The 23033-nt window shown below is 37.5% G+C and overlaps 1 protein-coding gene across 1 annotated transcript in view; it reads left to right on the top strand.

The window, feature by feature from the left end:
* SGCZ (sarcoglycan zeta) overlaps window positions 1-23033 on the top strand; it is a 242505-nt gene that overhangs the window by 166663 nt on the left and 52809 nt on the right. The window lies entirely within an intron of this gene.

Raw genomic sequence — 23033 nt, 5'->3', positions numbered from 1 at the left:
AAGAATGCAAATATTAGCAGCCTCAATGACATAAAAGTAAAGCCATCTCTCAGGTGGAGGTAGGTGGAAGAAAATGATGTGGCTGGGCGGGGTGGAGATGAAATGCAAATTCTGAGTAAAGCGGACTAACAAATAATAATTTGGGAGTATTATTTTAAAATAAAAGATGTGTGAAGGAACTAAAATGGAAATTTTAACTTTAGAATTAAGTAAGGGGGAAGTTATAATAAAAGTAAACTAAATTCATTTTATATGGCATTCATAATTATCCTCAAAAGTATGTAAATAAACTAATGCTATGCACATATTATTTAAAAGTCATTATTATAATATCGGGGTCATTAAAGTCAACCACCAGCTGAAATTAAAATTTTAAAAAAGGTAAAAGTGGGACCAGGAGTGGGGAATAATTTGATGATAATTTTAAGCACAATCTCTTCTGAATTACTTGATTCACAACCATGACAAATTTTATTTTGATAACATATTTAACAATCCCTTAAAAGTACCCAAGGAGGTCTACATTTTAAAATACATGAAGAAAATAATAAAGTATATTTGACTTAATGTTTCCCAAACTTGAGTTTGGAAACAGCTCATGGGTATCTATCCATATTAATTTGGGTCAAACAGCCCTGTGGGTCAGGTGAGAGCAGTTAGCATGGCAGTTGAAGAACATCAACTCTGTTCTTGGGCTGTTTGGGTTGAATCCTGCCTCTGCCTCTCAGTATATTCAACTCTCGATGCCTCTGATTTTCCCTCATCTGAATGATTGAAATGATAATAACTTTAGTGGTCAAATTAAATGCATGTGTGTGTAGTTGTGTGATGAGAATGTGCTCAGTACATAATGAAGAGGTTGTGTTGGCTCTTTATATTATTAATGATGATAATATTGATATTGCAAATGTCAGAGACAAGAGGGCCTGTGTTGATTTCAAGCAAGGTGTATTAAACTAATGCAGGAACAGAAAGCCAAATACCACATGTTCTCATTTATAAGTGGGAGCTATAAATGATGAGAACACATGGACACACACTGGAGCCTATAAGTGGGTGGAGGTTGGGAGGAGGGAGAGGATTAGGAAAAATAACTAATGAGTATTAGGTTTAATACCTGGGTGACAAAATTATCTGTACAATGAACCCCCATGACACAAGTGTACCTCTGTAACAAACCTGCACATGTACTCCTGAATTTAAAAGTTAAAAAAGGTGTATTGGCTGGACATAGTGGCTCATGCCTATAATCCCAGCCCTTTGGGAGACAGAGGTGAGAGAATCGTTTGGTTCAAGTCCAGCCTGGGCAATATAGTGAGACCTTGTGTCTACCAAAATTTTTAAAAATTAACCAGGCATGAAGGTGTGTGTCCATAGTCCCAGCTACTCAGGAGGCTGATGTGGGAGGATGGCTTGAGTCCAGGAGGTCAAGGCTGCAGTGAGCCAAGATCACGCCAATGCAGTCTAGCACAAGTGACAGAGCCAGACCCTCTCTCGAAAGTAAAATAAAGTAAGATAAAATAAAAAGGTGTGTTATTAAATGGTGATGAAATTCAACAGGGATTATTGAATGGGGACCCTCACTGGGTATCCCCTGGCCTGAATCAAATCCCACCACCCTTACCCCCACCGCTACCCCCACCCCTGTCCCTCCTTTCCCTTGGAAGCAAGTTCTGCTGAGATGGTGGAGCCTCCACCATTGGGTGAGTGTTTAGGATGGTCCCCATGAATACTCACTTGGTTGATGTCCATTTTTCTTAAGACTTCTTGGGAAGGCTAGGAAAGGAGGCACATATGGAGGGTACAGATTGACCTTCTTGAGTCCTGAGTTAGGAGAGCAGGGACAAAGAGAGAGAAAGAGACTTCTGTTTGGCATAGAACACAGACAAATCAGAAGGGACATTGGTTGTAGGGCCCTGAGCACTAACATTTGAATTGCTTGTTGGTGAGTAAGTGAGGTGCCCTAGGGTAGAAATGCCTTCAGGGGAACTGGGCAATGTTAATAATCGTTGAACTCTGGTAATGCCTACTAGTCATCACTCTTGAGACCAACATAATCCTGAGATAAATTTTAGGACATTACACACTTATCAAAAATTTATTTAATCCATATTCAGATATTCTCATTGGGTACTTTACAATCATAAGTAAAGGGAGATTCTAGAGTTCTTGGCAGCTTTTACAATCTCATGGAATTTTCACTTCTTCTGATATTTATATTACCTTTGTCTGTCTCATAATTGTTCCAGCAAAGTAAAGGCAGATAGTCACGTTCATTTTCTCCTTTTGCTTAGTAGCCCCGATGCCATCCTTGAAATGTTGCTTGGACTAAGTGCTTCCTTAGCCCAAATTGGCAAGAAAGTGCTTCCTGAAAAATCTAAGTTTTTCTGCTTTTTAATTCAATGCCTTAAGGCAGTTATCTATTCTCTCTCCCTTTCTCTTTCTCCCTTCTTCCTCCTATTGCTTCTCCTTCCCCATCCCATGTGTGTGTAAAATGTGTCTATGTGTGTGTGATGTGTACATGTGATTTATGTGACTGTATGTATAGATGGATATATATGTTTCGCACTGGCTCTCTTTTTTCATTTCTTTCTCTGTCTCAAATATATGCACATAGTTTTGCATTTATTCTTTATAATGTTTTCGATTGATCTATATTTTCCAATTATCTCAGACACCCCTACTTAATTAGAAGTCTGTGTCATATGCTTTCAGATGATCTTAATAAAATAATAAAATTACAAGCAGATTATTGTAAAAGGTTGAAACATAATACTTAGAATGAAAGAAACACCCACAAACTATGAGAGTGCCCGTAGCAAACAATGTTGACCTTTAACCTGATGCAGATGTACAATAGGGTGAATATTGTTGATCAATAAATGGTAAATGAGAGAATATTTCATTTGACTAGAACTCTCCTCACTATCCAATCACATTTCTGTGTCTCCTAGAAGAGCCTATTTATCACTTACACACCCTAGAGTCACAAACATACACACAGGCACACAGACAAACTAATTCTTGCCAGGCCTTTACTCCTTACCAGAATAGCAGATATTAACTTTATAACAGCTTCCATTCTTTCCCATGATACTCCTTAAAGAAAGAAAAATAAAAATATCAAAGGCAAATATAATCTAGAATTTCATGTGCTTAGAGGAAAAAAATGTGCGTAGCATAGCATGCAGATTTAGAGCATTAAGATTGATTAGTAACCGCACATATACTTTAAAGCAGTGCTTGAATCATTTGACAAATAACAGTACAAAGAGACATTGACTCCAGGGTGCTTCATATAAATTAGATACCTGTGCTGACAGGACTTCAAAGTTACATGTGATGAGAGGTATGTGTAAAGTTTATTCTAGAATTTCAAGTTTGTGGCACAAATGTTTTCTATTTAAGCAGTATTTATAGGAATTAAAATGGATGCCTTTCAGCTTTATATTTTTTGAGCAATGCCATTTTATAAAGGAACTTGTCTTTCAGGACGACTTCAGAGGATGGATTCATTTAGACAAGAGGTGTGTTTGTACATCTGAGGCAAAATCAGTTATGACTATAATCATTCACAGATCTAGGGTAGTTCATGATATTTACGTTCGCTCTACCTACAGAGCAGCAGGAATTTACTTGATACATTCAGCTACTCATGGGTGTGAGGGGACAGAAGTAAAATGGTAAACACATACCTGAACACCACCACCTATCACTACCCCATCACCATAAAGAGCAATCACATGCTTAAGGTTTGTAATTTTTCACTCTTGACATTACTTGTCTTGCCCAGCAGAAGTTTGCTTAAACCTTACTATAATGATATTTATTTGACCTTAACATGTCCTCTCTGTATCACTGAATATATAGGAGTTTTATACTTTAGCTCACCTATGCAGAATTGAAAACTATATTTTTATTTTGTGTTCCCTACTATTGGCCAAAGGTATGACTTAATTCAATTATATTTTGAGATCTAGTCAACAACAAGAAAAAAAGGAATAAACTTTTACACACACAAGTCTCTTAAATTTAGTGCTTTCAGGCGCAATCAATCAACTGCAATCTGCAGTTTCATTCGTATTCCACATAGTATATTAACTTTAGAAAACAAATTTCATGAATAAGCCACTCTGCTTTAAAAAGTGAAACACATCAGCCCTGTAGAATTGTTTCATGGTAAATTAAAAGCTATTAGTTAGACTTAGATCTAGACCTATTTTTTTTTCTATGATGTAAAAGAGGACGATAGTTAAATATACCAAGAGAAAGCATACCTATTTTTTTTAGACGGTAGCAATTAAAACTGACAACCTGAAAAAATCATGAAATCCAACTCTGCCTCTACCCAATGCCCTAGTGTTTAGTTGAAAGCCAAGACTGTCAGTCCTTTGCCTCCGTTCTAATTGAATGGTTGGAAGTCTAGGCAAGTTCTGATGCTTGTTTGACAACAGAAGAAAGGACTTTCTGAAGAGCTGCCTTTTAAATTAAATACCATGCTTCTGGGTTACAATCAATATCTTCTGGTTTGTTTTTATTAGTTCATCTTCTACATCCTTGTTCTTGTCTATTAAATTGGCACACTGCGATGGGGTCAGCTTTGGACTCAACCTTTCTATTAGATAGGCCTCCAAATGCCAAGAATGTGGTAACACTCCGGCAGCAGGATGGAGCTGCTTTGTCCAAACGGCCTGTGAAGAAATGTGATTAGATTAGGTGCTGAGAAAAGGAACGTGCAATCACTTCATTTTCTCTGCTGAAGCATTAAAGTTTGTAGACCTGGATCAGTCACTCAACTCAGTTTTCTAGTTGTTTTTTAAACTTACTGAGAATAAAAATTTCCAAGACACTAAACATTAGTACCACCCCACCTTCCCCTCAAATCTCCAGGTGAATCCTGATTTCAGGTTTTGAAGTGTATAAATAATAAAGAATGCCATCTTCACAAAATAAGCTGTTTCCTCTAAGCACCTCACCAACAGTCCTCTTCATGATTTATTTTTTTAAGCTTTAAACGTTTCATATAGTTTTGTGAAAGCAAAACTTCTTGAAAATATAATTAAATAACAAGTGAAATGGGAGAACAGTCATAAAAGAGGACAGTTCATTCCCCCACCTCCTCCTGCAGCCACCAAAAAAGTGGTTGTATCAACTCACTTCTCTGTGTAGAGGTTTTAAAATTGTCCACTTGATGTTTTAAGTGTCTCTTACAGCTTTAGGTCTTAGACCCACAAAATCTCTTGGAGATATAATTTATCCTGCCATGTATCAATGAATAGTCTGATTTCTTATATATCATGATGTTAAAAACATACATTACTGGCCAGGTGCAGTGGCTCATGCCTGTAATCCCAGCACTTTGGGAGGCCAAGGAGGGCAGATCACTTGAGGTCAGAAGTTTGAGACCAGCCTGGCCAACATGGTGAAACCCCCATCTCTACTAAAACTACAAAAATTAGCCAGTGTGCTGGTGGGTACCTGTATTCCCAGCTACTTGAGAGGCTGAGGCAGGAGGATCATTTGAACCCAGGAGGCAGAGGTTGCAGTGAGCCAAGATCCTGACACTGCGCTGCAGCCTGGGCAACAGATTGAGACTCCATCTCAAAACAAACCAACATAAAAAACTATATATATAGAATATGGTATGCAAGACTTGGTCGTAGTTACTTTGTCTGCTTGCTGGCCATCATTCAGGACCTGGTATTAGTACTGGTGGCTGCTCATGCAGACTTCTCATGGTTTCCAAATATCTAGCCACCAGTAACAGTGAGTCCAATTCCTCTCATGGCTTGAATTTCTCCACTGTGAGAGTGAATATTGAGTGTCAACTTGATTGGATTGAAGGGTGCAAGGTATTGTTCCTGGCTGTGTCTGTGAGGGTGGTTGCTAAAGGAGACTGACATTTGAATCGGTGGACTGGAAGAGGCCAACCAACCCTCAATCTAGGTGGGTACCATCTAGTCAGCTTTTACAGCTGTTGGGAATACATTGCCAGGTTGCACTGTTGAGACTGCATTACCCGGATACCTGGCTAATCCAGGATAAACTTCCTATTTTAAGGTCAATTTATTAGTAGCCTAAATTACATCTGCAAAATCTCTTTTGCTGTGTAGAATAATATATTCACAGTCTCTAGAATCTAAAGTATGTACATCTTTGGCAGGACAAAAGAGGTTATTCTGCCTACCATACTGTACAAAGTATTGAATCTCTCTAGGCTTGTTTTTTCTTCTATTAAAGGAGCATTATAAGAAGCACTTACCACATAGGGTTTTGATGAGGCAAAAAAAAAAAAAAAAAGACATGTGAAAATAACTTAGGACCTAAGCTGGCACAATTACCAGCACACTGGATAATTTTTGTAGTTTTAGTAGAGAAGGGGGTTTCACCATGTTGGCCAGGCTGGTCTCAAACTCCTGGCCTCAAGTGATCTGCCCACCTTGGCCTCCCAAAGTGCTGGGATTACAGGCATGAGCTACCGCACCTGGCCAGTAATGTGTGTTTTTAACATCATGATATATAGGAAATCAGACTATTCATATGGCTATGTCTTCAGTGTTACGTGAGAGAAAATAAAATTTATATAATTTGAGCTACTGTATTATGGGGATATAACTAGTATTACCTACCCATCTTCTTTCCCTCTTTTTACATTTTCTCTAGAAGCATCAAATATTTCCAGATACTTAGTAAGAAGTACCATTTTTTATTTCTGATATTGAATATATAATTCACATTTCCTGTACTTTCAACTTTCTTTTTTCATCTACTGACCAATGTTTTTTTTATTTTTCTGCACAAGTATTTATTTTACAACTAACAAACAAATAATAGTAATGTCATTTAAAATTATCACTTGGTAAAAATAGTATTATCAAATACCAAACACCGAAGTCTCCTGTGCTAGAGAGTAAGAAAAATGCTCAATGATGGGGACATGTCAAAAAGACATATGAGCCAGTTTGTAGATGCTTCTATGGGCTGAGCATACACACACACACACACATATACACACATACGTGTATATATGTATATATCATGTATAATATGGTATATTAAATATAATATGTATATACATTTTATATATATATGTAAAATTATGTGCTATATAATGTTCAGCCAATGAAGGACCACATATACATTGGGTGGTCCCGTGAGGTTATGATGGAGGTAAAATTTCTTATCACCTAGTGATGTCATAAGCATCCTAAGGTCAGAGCACAACATACGACTTATATGTTTGTCGTGATGCTGGTGTAAACAAACCTACTTTGCAGCCAGTCATAGAAAACCAGAGCGCATACAGTTATGCACAGTACATAATGCTTGATCATAGTAAATACTATTACTGATTTATGTCTTTACCGTAGTATACTGTAGTTTTTTTATCATTATTTTAGATTATACTCTTTCTACTTATAAAAAAGTTAACTGGAGAACATCCTCAGGCAGGTCCTTCGGGAGGTATTTCAGAAGAAGGCATTTTTATCATAGGAGATGACAGCTTCATCTGTGTTATTGTCTCTGAAGACCTGCAAGTGGGACAAGATGTGGAGGTGGAGGTGGAAGACAGTGATATTGATGAACCTGATTCTTTGTAGACCTGGGCTACAGGGTATTTTGTTAGTGTTTAGCAAACATGTTTTTTTAGAGAAACTTTAAATAGGGAAAAGCTTATAGAATAAGAGTATAAAGAAAGAAAATAGTTTTGAATTGAGAACACATGGACACAGGAAGGGGAACATCACACTCTGGGGACTGTTGTGGGGTGGGGGGAAGGGGAGAGGGATAGCATTGGGAGATATACCTAATGCTAGATGACGAGTTAGTGGGTGCAGCACACCAGCATGGCACATGTATACATATGTAACTAACCTGCACATTGTGCACATGTACCCTAAAACTTCAAGTATAGTAATAATAAATAAATTTTTAAAAAAGATTATTCAGAAAGAAAGAAATAGTTTAGTTTTGTACAGCTATACATGTTTGTGTTTTAAGCTAAGTGTTTGCAAAAGAGTCAAAAAGTTTTTAAAAAGTATATAATATTAAAATGTTACAGTAAGTTAAGGTTATTGTCGAAGAAAGAAAGAATTTTTTTATTTTTGTTTTTGTTTTTGTGTTTTCTGAGATGGAGTCTCGCTCTGTCACCCAGGCTGGAGTGAAGTGGCATGATCTCTGCTCACTGCAACCTCCACCTCCTGGGTTCATGCCATTCTCCTGCCTCAGCCTCCCGACTAGCTGGGACTACAGGCAACCACTACCACGCCCAGCTAACTTTTTTATATTTTTAGTAGAGACAGGATTTCACTGTGTTAGCCAGGATGGTCTCGATCTCCTGACCTAGTGGTCAGCCTCCCAAAGTGCTAGGATTATAGGCGTCAGACACTGCGCTTGGCCAAGAAAAATATTTTTAAATAAATTCAGTGTTGCCTATATGCACAGTGTTTATAAAGTGTACAGTAGTGGATAGTAAAGTTCCAGGCCTTCACATTCACTCACCACTCACCGACTCATCCAGAGCAACTTCTCGTTCTGCAAGCTTCAGGACTAGAAGTGAGATATAGAGGTGTACCATTTTTTAATCTTTTATATCATTATTTTTACTGTACCTTTTCTGTGTTTAGATATACAAACACTTACCATTGTGTTACAGTTGACTATGGTATTCAGTAGAGTAACATGCTGTACAGGTTCGTAGCTTAGGAGCAATAGGCTATACCACTTAGCCTAGGTTTGTCAGGTTTTTGGTAAGTACACTCTATGATGTTTGCACAATGGCGAAATCACCAAATGATGCATTTCTCAGAAGATCACCCTGTTAAGCAACACATGACTGTGTATTTAGATATATGCCTGCATATATATAAATATATAAAATATATTTTAATATATAATGACAATACATTTGACTGATTGAATACAATCAAAATCTTTGAATCCATATTATAAATGAATAAATATCATTTTTACTATAGAATGCCAACTAAAAATGTACAAGAAATCATGGTATTAGAAAAGCACCATTTCACAATCATCTGAGTAGTATTTATCTCAGGCAAAAATATCAATGGATGATAAGACTAATGGGAGAAAATGATATGAGACCTGAATTTTTTCATACATTCCAAGCACATTTTTTAAAACATTAATTTTAATAGGGGGAAAAGTAACTCCAGTGGGAACCTCTGGCTGTCACAGTCTTAGTCAACTAGTGAAAGTAACCACCACCAGTCATGGGCCAAAGAGACATCAGGCAACATCTGATAAGATGTTACAGGAAGAAAAAATAACTTCTGTATTATATCAGACAAAAACATGTAACTTGAGCATTAACTTGAAGATATTTAGCACAATCTGAAATTGAGAAACATTTTGGAAGATATTAAGGTCAGGAATCAAGGAAAAACTGAGAAACTGTTGAAGGAAACTGGACATTTGCTAGCTGTGTATACCACATAATTCTAGATTGGATTCATTGTCTGCAGAGTGCATTACTAGAACAGATGGTTTTCTAGTTATCTATTTCTCTGTAGCAAACTACTCCAAAACAGAGTGGCTGTAAATCAGTTGATGGCATTTATTTTGCTCGCAACCTGCAATTTGAACAGGCTTCAGTGGAGGTAGCTTATCTCTGCTCCACTGGGCGACAGCTGAGACAGCTCAGAATTTGGGGGCTGGTATCATTTGAAGACTGGCTCATCCCCATGCCTCGAAGTTGATAATAGTTGTCATCAGAGACCTTAGATAGGACTACCTGTCAGAACACCTACATGTGGCCCATCCATGTACCTCTGTTTCCTTAATTCATGGTGCCTGTATTTGAAGAGTAAGGCTTCAAAGAGGGAGAGAGGAGGAAGCTGTACCAAATTTTCTGAAACACCCTCTACCATTTTATAAAAGGAGTGCTAAAGAACTTGTAGACATGTTTTAAAGCCAATCAGATTTAGCAAAGTTTGAATGAGGTCCCAAAGAATATAAAAGAGTTTTTAAAAATTATGCACATGACTTTTCTTTAGGTTTAAAATTGTTTAACAAAAATAAAATTCGTAATAAAATTATTAATAAACCACAGGTAACATGTTTCAGAATACAAAAGAATTACTCATATGTGTCTTGATCAGCTTAGGGTCCCATAACAAAATACCATCAACTTAGTGGCTTAAACAACAGAAATTTATTTTCTGGGTTTTTTGTTTGTTTGTTTCTTTGTCTTTGAAACAGAGTCTTGCTCTGTTGCCCAGGCTGGAGTGCATTGGCACGATCTCGGCTCACTGCAACCTCCGCCTCCCGGGTTCATGCCATTCTCCTGCCTCAGCTTCCTGCTAGCTGGGACTACAGGCAACCACCACCATGCCTGGCTAATTTTTTGTATTTTTAGTGGAGACAGGGTTTCACCGTGTTAGCCAGGATGGTCTCGATCTCCTGACCTCATGATCCGCCCGCCTCGGCCTCCCATAGTGCTGGGATTACAGGCATGAGCCACCGGGCCCGGCCAGAAATTTATTTTCTTACAATTCTGGAGGCTAGAAGTTCGAGATCAGGGTGCCAACATGGTCAGGCTCTGATAAAGACTCCTTACTAGCTTGCAGACAGCTGCCTTGTTGCTGTGTCTTCGTATATATGTGTGTATGTGTGTTTGTGTGTGTGTGTGTGTGTGTGTGTGTGTGTGTGAGACAGAGAGACAGACTGACCGACCTGGTGTCTCTTCTTCTCATAAGGGCACTAATCTCATCAAGAGGACCCCATCCTCATGACCTCATCTAAACCTAATTGACTCTCAATACCCCATCTTCAAACTCAATCACATTGAGGGTTAGGATTTCAGCATATGAATTTAGGAAGGACACAATTCATTCCAAAGAAACATGGCAAAATTGTATTAAATCTTGAAAAAATCCGAATTGAGTATACAATCTTAAATTTCAACTCTCTGAAGACTTAAGGGGAAATAAATTAGAGGGGCTATAAATAGTATAAGTTTATGGCTTTCCGATGGTTTGGGTCTGATATCGTGCTAGATCTCTGAGATTCTAGACACATCAATGGCTATGTGGTCCTTAGCCTATTTCCCTTGAATATCAGTTGCCTTGGTAGGGGGTTTATAGTAGCTGAATTCCAAACAATGGAAGATTGTAGTACCTGTCCGTGGCTGAAACACAGGCCTTTTGTGGTATTAAACGACAGAGTCCTGAAGTGTGGGTCCATTTTATTTCTCTGTTTGTTCTTCTCAGTGACAGTATCAAACCTATGGTCACTTTACTCTATGGGATGTATCATTTCATTTCTGCAATAGAATCTCACTCCCAATTACTCTGGCCAGGTTAGGTAACTCTGATTCCTCTAAGCCTTGCACTGGTGTTCAGAGGTAGGCTGGAGCTCACTCTTTGACAAAGTCAAAACTTTCCGCCAGAAGAAGTTTTGAACAGGCTTACAGACCGAGGTTTGTGTTCAGATTGAAGTCCCCAAATCCTGACTTTATGGGGGAAATTACCACCTAAACACTGATTATAAACTTTTATTTTGAGATAGTTATCAGTGTACATACAGTTGTAACAAATAATACAGAGAGAATCTGCAACATTCACCTAGTTTTTCTCAATGGTAACATCTTATGAAACTGTAGTACCATGTTACAACTAGGATGTTGACATTGATCTAGTTAAGACCCAGAACAGTTCCATCACTGTGGGCATCCCTTGTCTTTTTGAAACATCACTCACTTTCCTCCACCCTCACATTAACCCCTGACAATCACTTATTTGTTCTTCATTTCTACAGTTTTGATGGTTTAAGAATGTTATATTTAGAATCATATGGTAGTTACTTACCTTTCCAGATTTTCTTTTTCACTCAGCATAATTTCCTGGAGATTCATCCAAGTTGTTGTATATACAATAGTTTCAATCTTATTTCTAATTGGTAACATATAGTATGAATGTATCATGGTTTATTTAATTATTCATCCATTGAGGAACATCTGTGTTGTTTCTAGGTTTTAGCTATTATGAGCAATGCTACTATGAACACTGGGTACAAGTTTTTGTGTGAACAATTTTTTTTTTATTAATCTGAGATAAATATATAGGGGTGTGTTTGCTAGGCCATACGGTGGATGCAAGTTTTGCTTTATAAACTTTTTTTGCAGAATGATTATAACACTTCATATCATTTCCTGCAAGAATTCAATTTCTTCACATCCTCTCCAGTCTGGTGTTGTCATATGATAATAGCTGTGTAGTGATACTTCATTGTGCTTTAAGAGACAGGATCTTGCTGTGTAGCTGAGGCTGGTCTTGAACTTCTGGGCTCCAGTGATCCTCCCAGCTCATCCACCCATATAGTTGGGACCACAAGTATTTGTCACCTTGCCTGACTCATTGTGCTTTTAATTTGCATTGCCCTAATAGCTGATGACATTGAACACCTCTTTATGTGTTTGCCAGCCATATATTCAGTTTAGTAAAATGTCTATACATCTTTTGCCCATTTTCTAATTGAATTCTTTGTGAGGTTTTTTTGTTATAGTTTTGAGGTTCTTTCCATATTCTAGGTAATAGTCCTCTATAGGATATATATAGGTTTGCAAATATGTTATCCTACTCTCATAGCTTGTTTTTTTATTCTATTAATCAAGTCTTTCATGAGACAAATTTTTAATATTTCTGAGATCCAGTGCCTACGTTTTTAAATGAATTCTGCTTTTGGTGTAAAATATAAGAACTATGTGCCTAACTCTATATAACAATATTTTCTACATTTTTCCCTAAACTTATAGTTTTATATTTTACATTAAAGTCTATGGTATATTTTTGGTTGATTTTTGTACAAGATGTGAGTTCTAAGTCAATCTTTTTCCTTTTTTCTGTTGTGTATTCAGTTGTTCCAAGCTTTTTCTTCCTCCATTATTTCTTTTTACACCCTTGTCAAAACTCTGTTAGGTAAATTGGTGTGTATTTCTGACTTCTATATTGCATTCTACTAATCAGAATATCTGTCTCTCTGACAATATCACAGCTGATTACTGAAGCTACGTAATAGACCTTTACATTAGGTAAAGTGATTGCTCCAACTGTATTCTTTATTTCAATATTATTATTGTTATTCTTGGGCTTGGGTCTTTATATATTGATTTTAGAATATGCGTTTCTATTCTATTCTTATATATTGACTTTAGAATATGTATTTATATTCTTCAAAATACTCTTGCTTTAATTGCCTTAAACCTGTATAAAAATTTTAGGAGAATTGTCATTTTTACTATATTGAATCCTCTGATCCATAAAAATGTTATGTCTTTTCATTTATTTAGTTTTCTTTGGTATCTTTCAGGAATAATTTTTAAACTTTAGCATAAATTATCTGTAAATGTTCTGATAAGTTTTTAAATTGGCTTTGAAGTGATTATAAATGGTATGGCTTAATTTTTTAATTTTTAATTTCCTTGGCATATAGTATGCATATATATTTATGGGGTACATGAGATGTCGATGCAAGAATGCAACGTGAAATAATTACATCGTGGAGAATGGAGTATTCATGCCCTCAAGGATTTATCCTTTGAGTTATAATTCAATTATACTCTTTAAGATACATTTTAAAATGTGCAATTAAGTTATTATTGACTATAGTCGCCCTGTTGTGCTATCAAACAGGTCTTATTCATTTTTTCTTACTATTTTTTGTACTCAATAACCATTCCCACCTCACTTGACACACCCCCACTACCATTCCCAGCGTCTGGTAATCATCGTTTTACTATGTTCATGAGTACAATTGTTGTGATTTTTAGATCCCACAAATAAGTGAGAACATATGATGTTTGTCTTTCTGTGCCTGGCTTAGTTCACTTAACACAGTGATCTCCAGTTCCATCCATGTTGATGCAAGTGACTGGATTTCATTATTTTTTATGGCAAAACAGTACTCCATTATGTATATGGACCACATTTTCTTTATCCATTCATCTGTTGATGGACACTTATGTTGTTTCCAAATCTTGACTATTGTAAACAATGCTGCAACAAACACAGGTGTGTAGATATCTCTTTGATATACCGTTTTCTCTTCTTTTGTGTGTACACCCAGCAGTAGGATTGTTGGATCATATGGTAGCTCAATATCTTTTGTTTTCTGAGGAAGCTCCAAACTGTTCTCCATAGTGGTTGTACTAATTTACATTCCCTCCAATAGCATACAAGGGTTCCCTTTTCTCTGCATCCTCACCAGCATGTATTATTGCCTGTCCTTTGGATATAAAAGCCATTTTAACAGGTAAGATGATATCTCATTGTAGATTTGATTTGCCTTTCTCTGATAATCAATGATGTTGAGCATTTTTTGTATGCCTGTTTGCCATGTGTGTGTTTTCTTTTGAGAAATATCTATTCTTTTGCCCATTTTTTGATTGAATTTTTAGACATTTTCCTATAGAGTTGTTTGAGCTCCTTATGTATTCTGGTTATTCATCCCTTGTCAGATGGGTAGTTTGCAAATATTTTCTCCCAGTTTGTGGGTTTTCTCTTCACTTTGTTGACTCACTTTGTTGATCATAACAGCAAAAGCTTTTTACCTTGATTTGATCCTATTTGTCCGTTCTTGCCTTGGTTTTCTGTGCTTGTCGGGTATTGTTCAAGAAATTTTTGCCCAGACCAATGTCTTGGATAGTTTACTCGATGTTTTCTTGTAGTAGTTTTATAGATCTGTCTTAGATTTAAGTCTTTAATCCATTATGATTTGTTTATTGTATATGGCAAGAGATAGGGGTCGTCTCATTCTTTGGCATATGGATATCCAGTTATCCCAATGCCATTTATTGATAGACTGTCTTTTCTCCATTGTGTGTTCTTGGCACCTTTGTTGAAAATGAGTTCACTGTAGGTGTGTGGATTTGTTTCTGGGTTGTTTGTTATGTTTTATTTGTCTATGTGTCTGTTTTTATGAGTACCATGCTACTTTTGTTGCTGTAGCTCCATAGTATAATCTGAAGTCAGGTGATGTATTACTCCAGTTTCATTCTTTTTGATTAGGATAACTTTAGCTATTCTGGATTTTTTTTGTGGTTTCATATAAAGTTTAGGATTGTGGGGTTTTTTTTTTCCTGTGAAGAAAGTCAGTGCTATTTTGTTAGGGATTGCACTGAGTCTGTAGATAGCTTTGGGTGTATGAACTTTTTAACAACATTGATTCTTCTGGTCCATGAACATGAACTATTTATTTTCATTTTTTGGTGTTTCTTTCAATTTCTTTCATCAGTGTTTTATTGTTTCCATTATTGACATTTTTCACTCCATTGGTTAATTCCTAGGTAATTAATTTTATGTGTGCTATTGTAAATGGGATGAATTTTATTTCTTTTTCAGATTGTTCACTGTTGGCATATAGAAATGCCAACAATAAATTTTGTATGTTGATTTTGTGTCCTGCAAATTCAATAAATTCATCAGTTCTAATCATTTTGGGGGGAATCTTGAGTTTTTTCTTAGTATAAGATCATATAATCTGCAAACAAGGATAATTTGACTTGTTCGTTTTCAATTTGGATGCCCAAATCTTTCTCTGGTCTGATGGCTCTAGCTAGTACTTCCAGTACCATGGTGAATAACAGTGGTGAAAATGGGCATCGTTGTTGTGTTCCAGATCTCAGAGGAAAGGCTTTCAGTTTTTCCCCATTCAGTATGATACTAGCTGTGGGTGTGTCATATAGAACTTTTATTATGTTGAGGTATGTTCCTTCTATACCCAGGTTTTTGGGGGTTTTTATCATGAAGAGATGTGGAATTTTTTCAATTATTTTTTAGCATCTATTGATAGGATCATATGGTTTTTATCCTTCATTCTGTTGACTTGATGTAACACCTTGATTGGTTTGTGCATGTCAAACTATCCTTGCATCCCAGCGATAAACCCACTTGGTCATGATGAATGATTTTTCTAATGCATTGTTGAATTCAGTTTGCTAGTATTTTATGGAAGATTTTTGCATCAATATTCATCAGAGATTTTGGCCTGTAGTTTTCTTTTTTTGATGTGTCTTTGTCTGGTTTTGATATCAAGGTAATACTGATCGTATAGAATGAGTTTGGAAGTATTCCCTCTTCTTCCATTTCCTGGAATAGTTTGAGTAAGATTGGTATTCTTTCCTCTTTAAATGTTTATTTGGTTGGATTCAGCAATAAAGCCATCGGGTCCCAGGCTTTTCTTTACTGGTAGATTTTTTTTATTATTATGGCTTTGATCTTGTTACTTCTTATTGGTCTGTTCAGGTTTTGGACCTCTTCTTGGCTCAGTCTCGGGAGATGGTATGTGTCTAGAAATTTGTCCATTTCTTCTAGATTTTCCAATTTGTTGGCATATAGTTGCTCATAGTAACTACTAATGACGTTTTGGCAGTGTCAGTTGTAATGACTCCTTTTTTGTTTCTGATTTTATTTATTTGTATCTTTTTTTCTTAGTTTGGCTAAAGGTTTGTCAATTTCTTTAACTTTTTTAAAAACCAACTTTTTGTTTTATTGATATTTTGTAATTTTTAAAAAAAATTCAGTTTCATTTATTTCTGCTCTAATATTTTATTGTTTCTTCTACTAATTTTGGGTTTGGTTTGCCCATGCATTCCTAGTTCTTTAAGATGCATTGTTAGACTGTTTATTTGATGTCTTTCCTCTTTTTTGATATAGGCACTTATATCTACAATGTTCCCTCTGAGTACTGTTTTTGCTGTATCCCATAGGTTTTGATATGTTGTGTTTAGGTTATCATTTGTTTCAATAAATTTTTCCATTTCCTTCTTAATTTCTTCATTGACACACTGATCATTGAGGAGCACATGGTTTAATTTCTAGGTATTTGTATAGTTCGCAAAATTCCTCTTATTATTAATTTCTAGTTTTATTGTGGTATGAGAATATGCTTGATATTATTTCCATTTTTTTAAATGTTTTCAGACTTGTTTTGTGACCTAACATATAGTCTATCCCTGATAATGATCCACGTGCTGAAGAAAAGAATATGTATTTTGTAGCCATTTTATGAAATGTTCTACAAATATCTGTTATACCCATTTGGTCTGTAGTGCAGAATGAGTCAGATGCTTCTTTATTTTCTGTCTCGAGGATAGGTCCAATGCTGAAAGTGAGGTGTTAAAGTTTCCAGTTATCGTATTTGGACATATTACTCTTTTTAGTTTTAATAATGTTTCCTCTATATATTTGGATGTCCCAGTGTTGGGTGCAGATCTATTTGGAATTGTTATATCTTCTTGCTGAATCGATACCTTTATCATTATATATGACCTTCTTTGTAGCTTCTTCTAGTTTTTGTCTTGAAATCTATTCTGTCTGATATAAGTATAGCAACTCCTGCACTTTTTTGGTTTTCATTGGCATGGAATATCTTTTTCCATACCTTTCTTTTCAGTCTATGTGTATCTTTATAGGTCAAGTGTGTTTCTTGGAGGCAATAGATCATTGGGTCCTGTTTTTTCATTTATTCAGCCAGTCACCGTCTTTTGATTGGATAATTTAGTCCATTTTCTTTTTCTGGTTGTTTTGTGGTCTCTTCCTTCTTACTTTTCTTCCTGTCTTCCTTTAGTGAAGGTGATTTTCTCCAGTGATAAGACTTCGTTTCTTGTTTTTTAGTTTTTGTGTATCTATTGTACATTTTTGGTTTGAGATTACCTTGAGGCTTGCAAATACTATTTTATAATCCATTATTTTAATCTGATAAGAACTTAACACTGATAAGAAGAAAACTACTCAAAACTCTAAGCCTTGGCTTTTTCTCCTTACTTAATTTTTGGGTTTTTTTTTCTGTTTATACCTTAGTGTACTGACTATGTCTTGGAAAAGTTGCTGTAGTTATTATTTTTGGATGCTTTATAATTTAGTCTATTTAGGATAAGAGTAGTTAACACACCACTGTTACAGTGTTATAATATTCTGTGTTTTTCTGTTTACTTACTATGGCCAGTGAGTTGTATACCTTTAGATGATTTCTTACTGCTAATTAATGACCTTTTCTTTGTGGTCAAAGTAATCCCTTTAGCATTTCTTGTAGGACAGAGCTGGTGTTGATGAAATCCCTCAGCTTTAGTTTGTCTGGGGAAGTTTTTATTTCTTCTTCATATTCGAAAGATATTTCTGCTAAACACACTATTCTAGGGTAAACATTTTTTTGCTTCAGCACTTGAGATATGTCATACCACTCTCTCCCAGCCTGTAAGTTTCCACTGAAAAAGTTGGCTGCAAGACCTATTGGAGCTCCACTGTACGTTATTTGTTTCTTTTCTCTTGCTGCTTTTAGAATCCTTTCTTTATCATTGACTTGAGAGTTTGATAACTAAATGCCTTGAGAGTTTAACCCTTCTTTGGGTTAAATCTGCTTGGTGTCGTATAACCTTCTTGTACTTGGATATTGATATCTTTCTTTAGGCTTGAGAACTTCTCTGTTACTGTCCTTTTGGATAAATGTTCTGCCCGTACTTTTTTTTCTACCTTCTTTTAAGGCCAATAACTCTTACATTTACGCATTTGAGGCTATTTTCTAGATCCTATAGGCAATATATTGCTTTTTATTCTTTTGTCTCCTCTGTGTATTTTCAAATAGCCTGTCTTCGAGCTAATTCTTTCTCCAGCTTGATCGATTCTGCCATTAAAGAACTCTAATGTGTTCTTCAGTATGCCAGTTACATTTTTCAGCTCCAGAATTCCTGCTTCTTTCTAATTATTTCAGTCTGTTTGATAAATTTATTGGGTAGCATTCTGAATTCCTTATCTGTGCTCTCTTGAATTTCTTTGAATTTTCTCAACAGAGCTATTTTAAATTCTCTGTCTAAAAGGTCACATATCTCTGTTATGTGTGACCTTTCTCCAAGATTGGTCCTTTTGCTATTTTTAGTTCCTTTATTGAGGTCATGTTTTCCTGGATAGTGTTGATATTAACAATGTTCTTTTGTGTCTGAGCATTGAAGAGTTAGGTATTTATTGGAGTCTCCACTGTCTGGGATTATTGTAGCCATTCTTCTCTGAAAGACTTTTGGGTATTTGAAAGGACTTGGGTGTTGTGATCTAAGCTGTATCTGCTATAGGGTGTATCCCAAGCCCAGTAAATGCAGTGGTTCCTGCATAGTCACAGAGGTTTTTGGTATCTGCATATTAAGCCTTGATGGTCTTGGACAAGATCTGAGAGAATTCTCTGGATTACCAGGCAGAGACTCTTGTTATCTTCCCTTACTTTCTAAAAAAAAAAAAAAAAAAAAAGAGTCTCTCTGTCCTGAAGCTGGGGGTAGAGTGATACAGGCACCCCTGTGGCCCCTACCACTGTGACTGCACTTGGTCAGAACTGAAGCCAGCACAGCACTGGGTCTTGTCCAAGGCCTCTGTATCTCTCATCCATTGGCAAAGCCAGCCAGGCCTATGTCTTTTTCTTTTCAGGTCAGTGAGGTCTCCTGGGCCTCAGGTAGATCCACAGGTGCCATCAGGGAGTCAGGACTAGAGTTAAAAACCTTAGAAGTCTACCTGGTGTTCTATTTTACTGTGGCTGAGCTGGCAATCAAACCACAAGATGCAATCCTTCCCACTCTTACCTTCCCTTTCCAAAGGCAAAGGAGCCTTACCCGGTAGCCACCGCCACTCCAGGCCACAAGGAGTACTGCCAGACTACTGCTGATATTCCCTTAAGGCCCAAGGACTCTTACATCAGCTTGTGGTGAATGCTGGCTGGCCTAGGATTCATGCTTCAGGGCAATAGGCTCCCCTCTGGCCCAGGGCAGGTCCATAGTGCCATCCAAGACTCAAGTCCTGGAGCTGGGGACTCCAGGAGCCTGCTTGATGCTCTACACCCATGTGGCAAAGCTGGTACTTAAGGTACAAGACGTGGTCTTCCTTTTACTTTTCCCTCTGCTTTTCTCCAGTAGACAGAGTTTTGCCGTGTAGCCAACACAGCTGGTAACGTGCTGAGTCTCACCTGAAGCCACCATGTCTCAACATCTCACCCAATGCCCTCAACATAGTTCCTGGGTATTGCTACTGGTTACTCAGGGCCCAAGGGCTCTTCAGTTAGCAGGTTATGAACTCTGCAAGGACTGGGTCCTTTTCTTCAAAGCAGTGGATTCCCTTCTGGCCCAGGGTCTGTCTAGAAATGTCATCTGGGAGCTAGGGCCTGGAACGGAGTCCTCATGACTCTGACTATGACTTATCTTGCTGTGACTAAGCTGGTATCCAAGATGTCCAAGGTATCCACTTTCCTCTCTTTAAGTGGAAGGATGGGGTCTCATTTGGAGCCATGAGTCGTGCAGCCTGGGGTTATGGGATGGATGATGCCAGTACTCCCTTGGCTGTCCTGGCTGGTGTCTCAGTATGTCAGTCACATGCCCTCCCAATCCACTGTCTCTGGACCTAGTTCAATACCAGGACTTGCCATCTCTTGGCAAGTCCTTATGCCAAGAGATGGCAAGTCCGTATCGCCTAGAGTGCCTTTTAAGTTTATTTGGAGACACACAGCACTGTATCCCTTGGTGGTGAAGTGTGGGTAACTGGGATTGGTGATTCCTGCCTTGTTAGGGCTGGTTTAAATGCTTCCCCTGTGAATGGGCATCAGCTGAGTTTTGTGCAGTTTTACTTTCTGCTCTAACAGGACACTATTGAGTCCAGTGCCTCACAATTGCCGTGTTATCCCTCACCCAGCACCGAGTGCCATTCTCCTCTCCTTACTACTGCTGCCGAGGTGTAGGGAGGGTGGGGTGTAGAGGGGAAGGGTGGCATCGACCATTTAGGGCTCTTTATCTCTTCTTGCCTCTTTCAGCCATACACAGTTAAATCAGCGACTATGAGTGCTCACATGATTTTTGGTTCTTATGAAGGTGGTTTTTCTATGTAGATAGTTCTTAAACTGGTGTGTTTGCAGTAGGGGATGATTGGTGGGGGCTACATGTCTGCTATCTTGCTCTACCTCCAGTATGGTGTTTCAAATTTTTGTTTCTACAGGCTTATTATAAATATATAAAAGTAAATGATTTCTAATGTGTTCTTATATCCTCTGATCTTCTGACTTTACTGACTGCATTTATGAGTTACAGAAAATTGTTTTCACATTCCTTGGGATTTTCTATGTAGACAATAATGTCATTTTCAAATAGAGAAAATTTTATTTCTTCCTTTTTAATCTGTCTGTATTTTATTTCTTTTTCCTGCTGTACTAAAATGGTTAGAAATCCAAGTGCTATTTTAGTAAGGGAATGATGTGATTGGACACCATTGCCCTGTTTGCAATCTTAGAGAGAACTCATCTAGTCTTTCATCATTAAGTACAATGTTTGCTGTAGGTTTTTAAAAATATGTTCTTTGTCAAATAGAGAAAGGTCTCCTTTATTTCTAGCTCCCTGAGATATTTCTTAATATTTGAATTGGTGTTATATTATACCAAACGCTATTCTGCATCAATTGATATAATCATATGATTTTTCTTTTTTAGCCTATTGACACAGTGGCTTATGTTGGTTGATTCTTTTTTTTTTAATTTATAAAGAAAAAGGTTTTATTGGCTCACGGTTCCACAGGCTATACAGGAAGCATAGTGGCTTCTGCTTCTAGGGAGGTCTCAGGAAACTTAACAATCATGGGACAAGGTACAGGAGAGGCTGGCACATCTTACGTGGCTGGGGCAGGAGGAAGAGAGCAAGGGGAGAGGTGCCACACATTTTTAAACAACCAGATCTCACAAGAACTCACAACAGGGATGACAGCACCCAGGGGGATGGTGCTAGACCATGAGAAGCCACCCCCCTGGACTCATTACCTCCCACCAGGCCCATCTCCAGCACTGGGAGTTACATTTCAACATGAGATTTGGGTGGTAACACAGAGTCCAACCATATCACCCCCACCTGTCTTGAAATGCCAGGGCTCCCTCCCCAGCCACACCTGAAGGCAAAGTTCTAGAACCACCCTGAGACAATGAGCCAGTTGCTTCAAACTGAGCACAAAACGACTCAACGTCCAGAGCAAAGGAAATACATAAAGTGCCTAAATGTGCCTAATGGGATCTTAGTAATCAAATATATCATCATGTGTGTATTTTCCACATTATGGTGGGAACACTTTATAGCCAGCCCAGCTCCCCTCCTGTTCCTGTTAGAATTTTGTTCCTAGGAAAAAATTTTGTGTGTATGTGTGTATGTGTTTTCATATTTCTTTTTTTTAATTTTTATTATACTCTAAGTTCCAGGGTACATCTGCACAACGGGCAGGTTTGCTACATATATATATATATATGTGCCATGTTGGTGTGCTGCACCCCTCAACTCATCATTTACATTGGGCACTTCTCCCAATGCTATCCCTCCCCCATGCCTCCACCCCTGGTGTGTGATGTTCCCCACCCTGTGTCCAAGTGCTCTCATTGTTCAGTTCCCACCTATGAGTGAGAACATGCGGTGTTTGGTTTTCTGTCCTTGCGATAGTTTGCTCAGAATGATGGTTTCCAGCTTCATCCACGTGCCTACAAAGGACATAAACTTATCCTTTTTTATGACTGCATAGTATTCCATGGTGTACATGTGCCACATTTTTTTAATCCAGTCTATCACTGATGGACATCTGGGTTGGTTCCAAGTCTTTGCTATTGTGAATAGTGCCACAATAAACATACGTGTGCATGTGTCTTTATAGCAGCATGTTTTATAATCTTTTGGGTATATACCCAGTAATGGGATGGCTGGGTCAAATGGTTTTTCTAGTTCTAGATCCTTGAGGAATCGCCACACTGTCTTCCACAATGGTTGAACTAGTTTACACTCCCATCAACAGTGTAAAAGTGTTCCTATTTCTCCACATCCTCTCCAGCACCTGTTGTTTCCTTACTTTTTAATGATCGCCATTCTAACTGGTGTGAGATGGTATCTCATTGTGGTTTTGATTTGCATTTCTCTGATGGCCAGTGATGATGAGCATTTTTTCATGTGTCTGTTGGCTGCATAAATGTCTTCTTTTGAGAAGTGTCTGTTCACATCCTTTGCCCACTTTTTGATGGGGTTGTTT

The sequence above is a fragment of the Pongo abelii genome, chromosome 7 (genome assembly GCF_028885655.2).
Source record: "Pongo abelii isolate AG06213 chromosome 7, NHGRI_mPonAbe1-v2.0_pri, whole genome shotgun sequence".
Classification (NCBI taxonomy): Eukaryota; Metazoa; Chordata; class Mammalia; order Primates; family Hominidae; genus Pongo; species Pongo abelii.
This window is presented reverse-complemented; position numbering and strand designations above follow the sequence as displayed.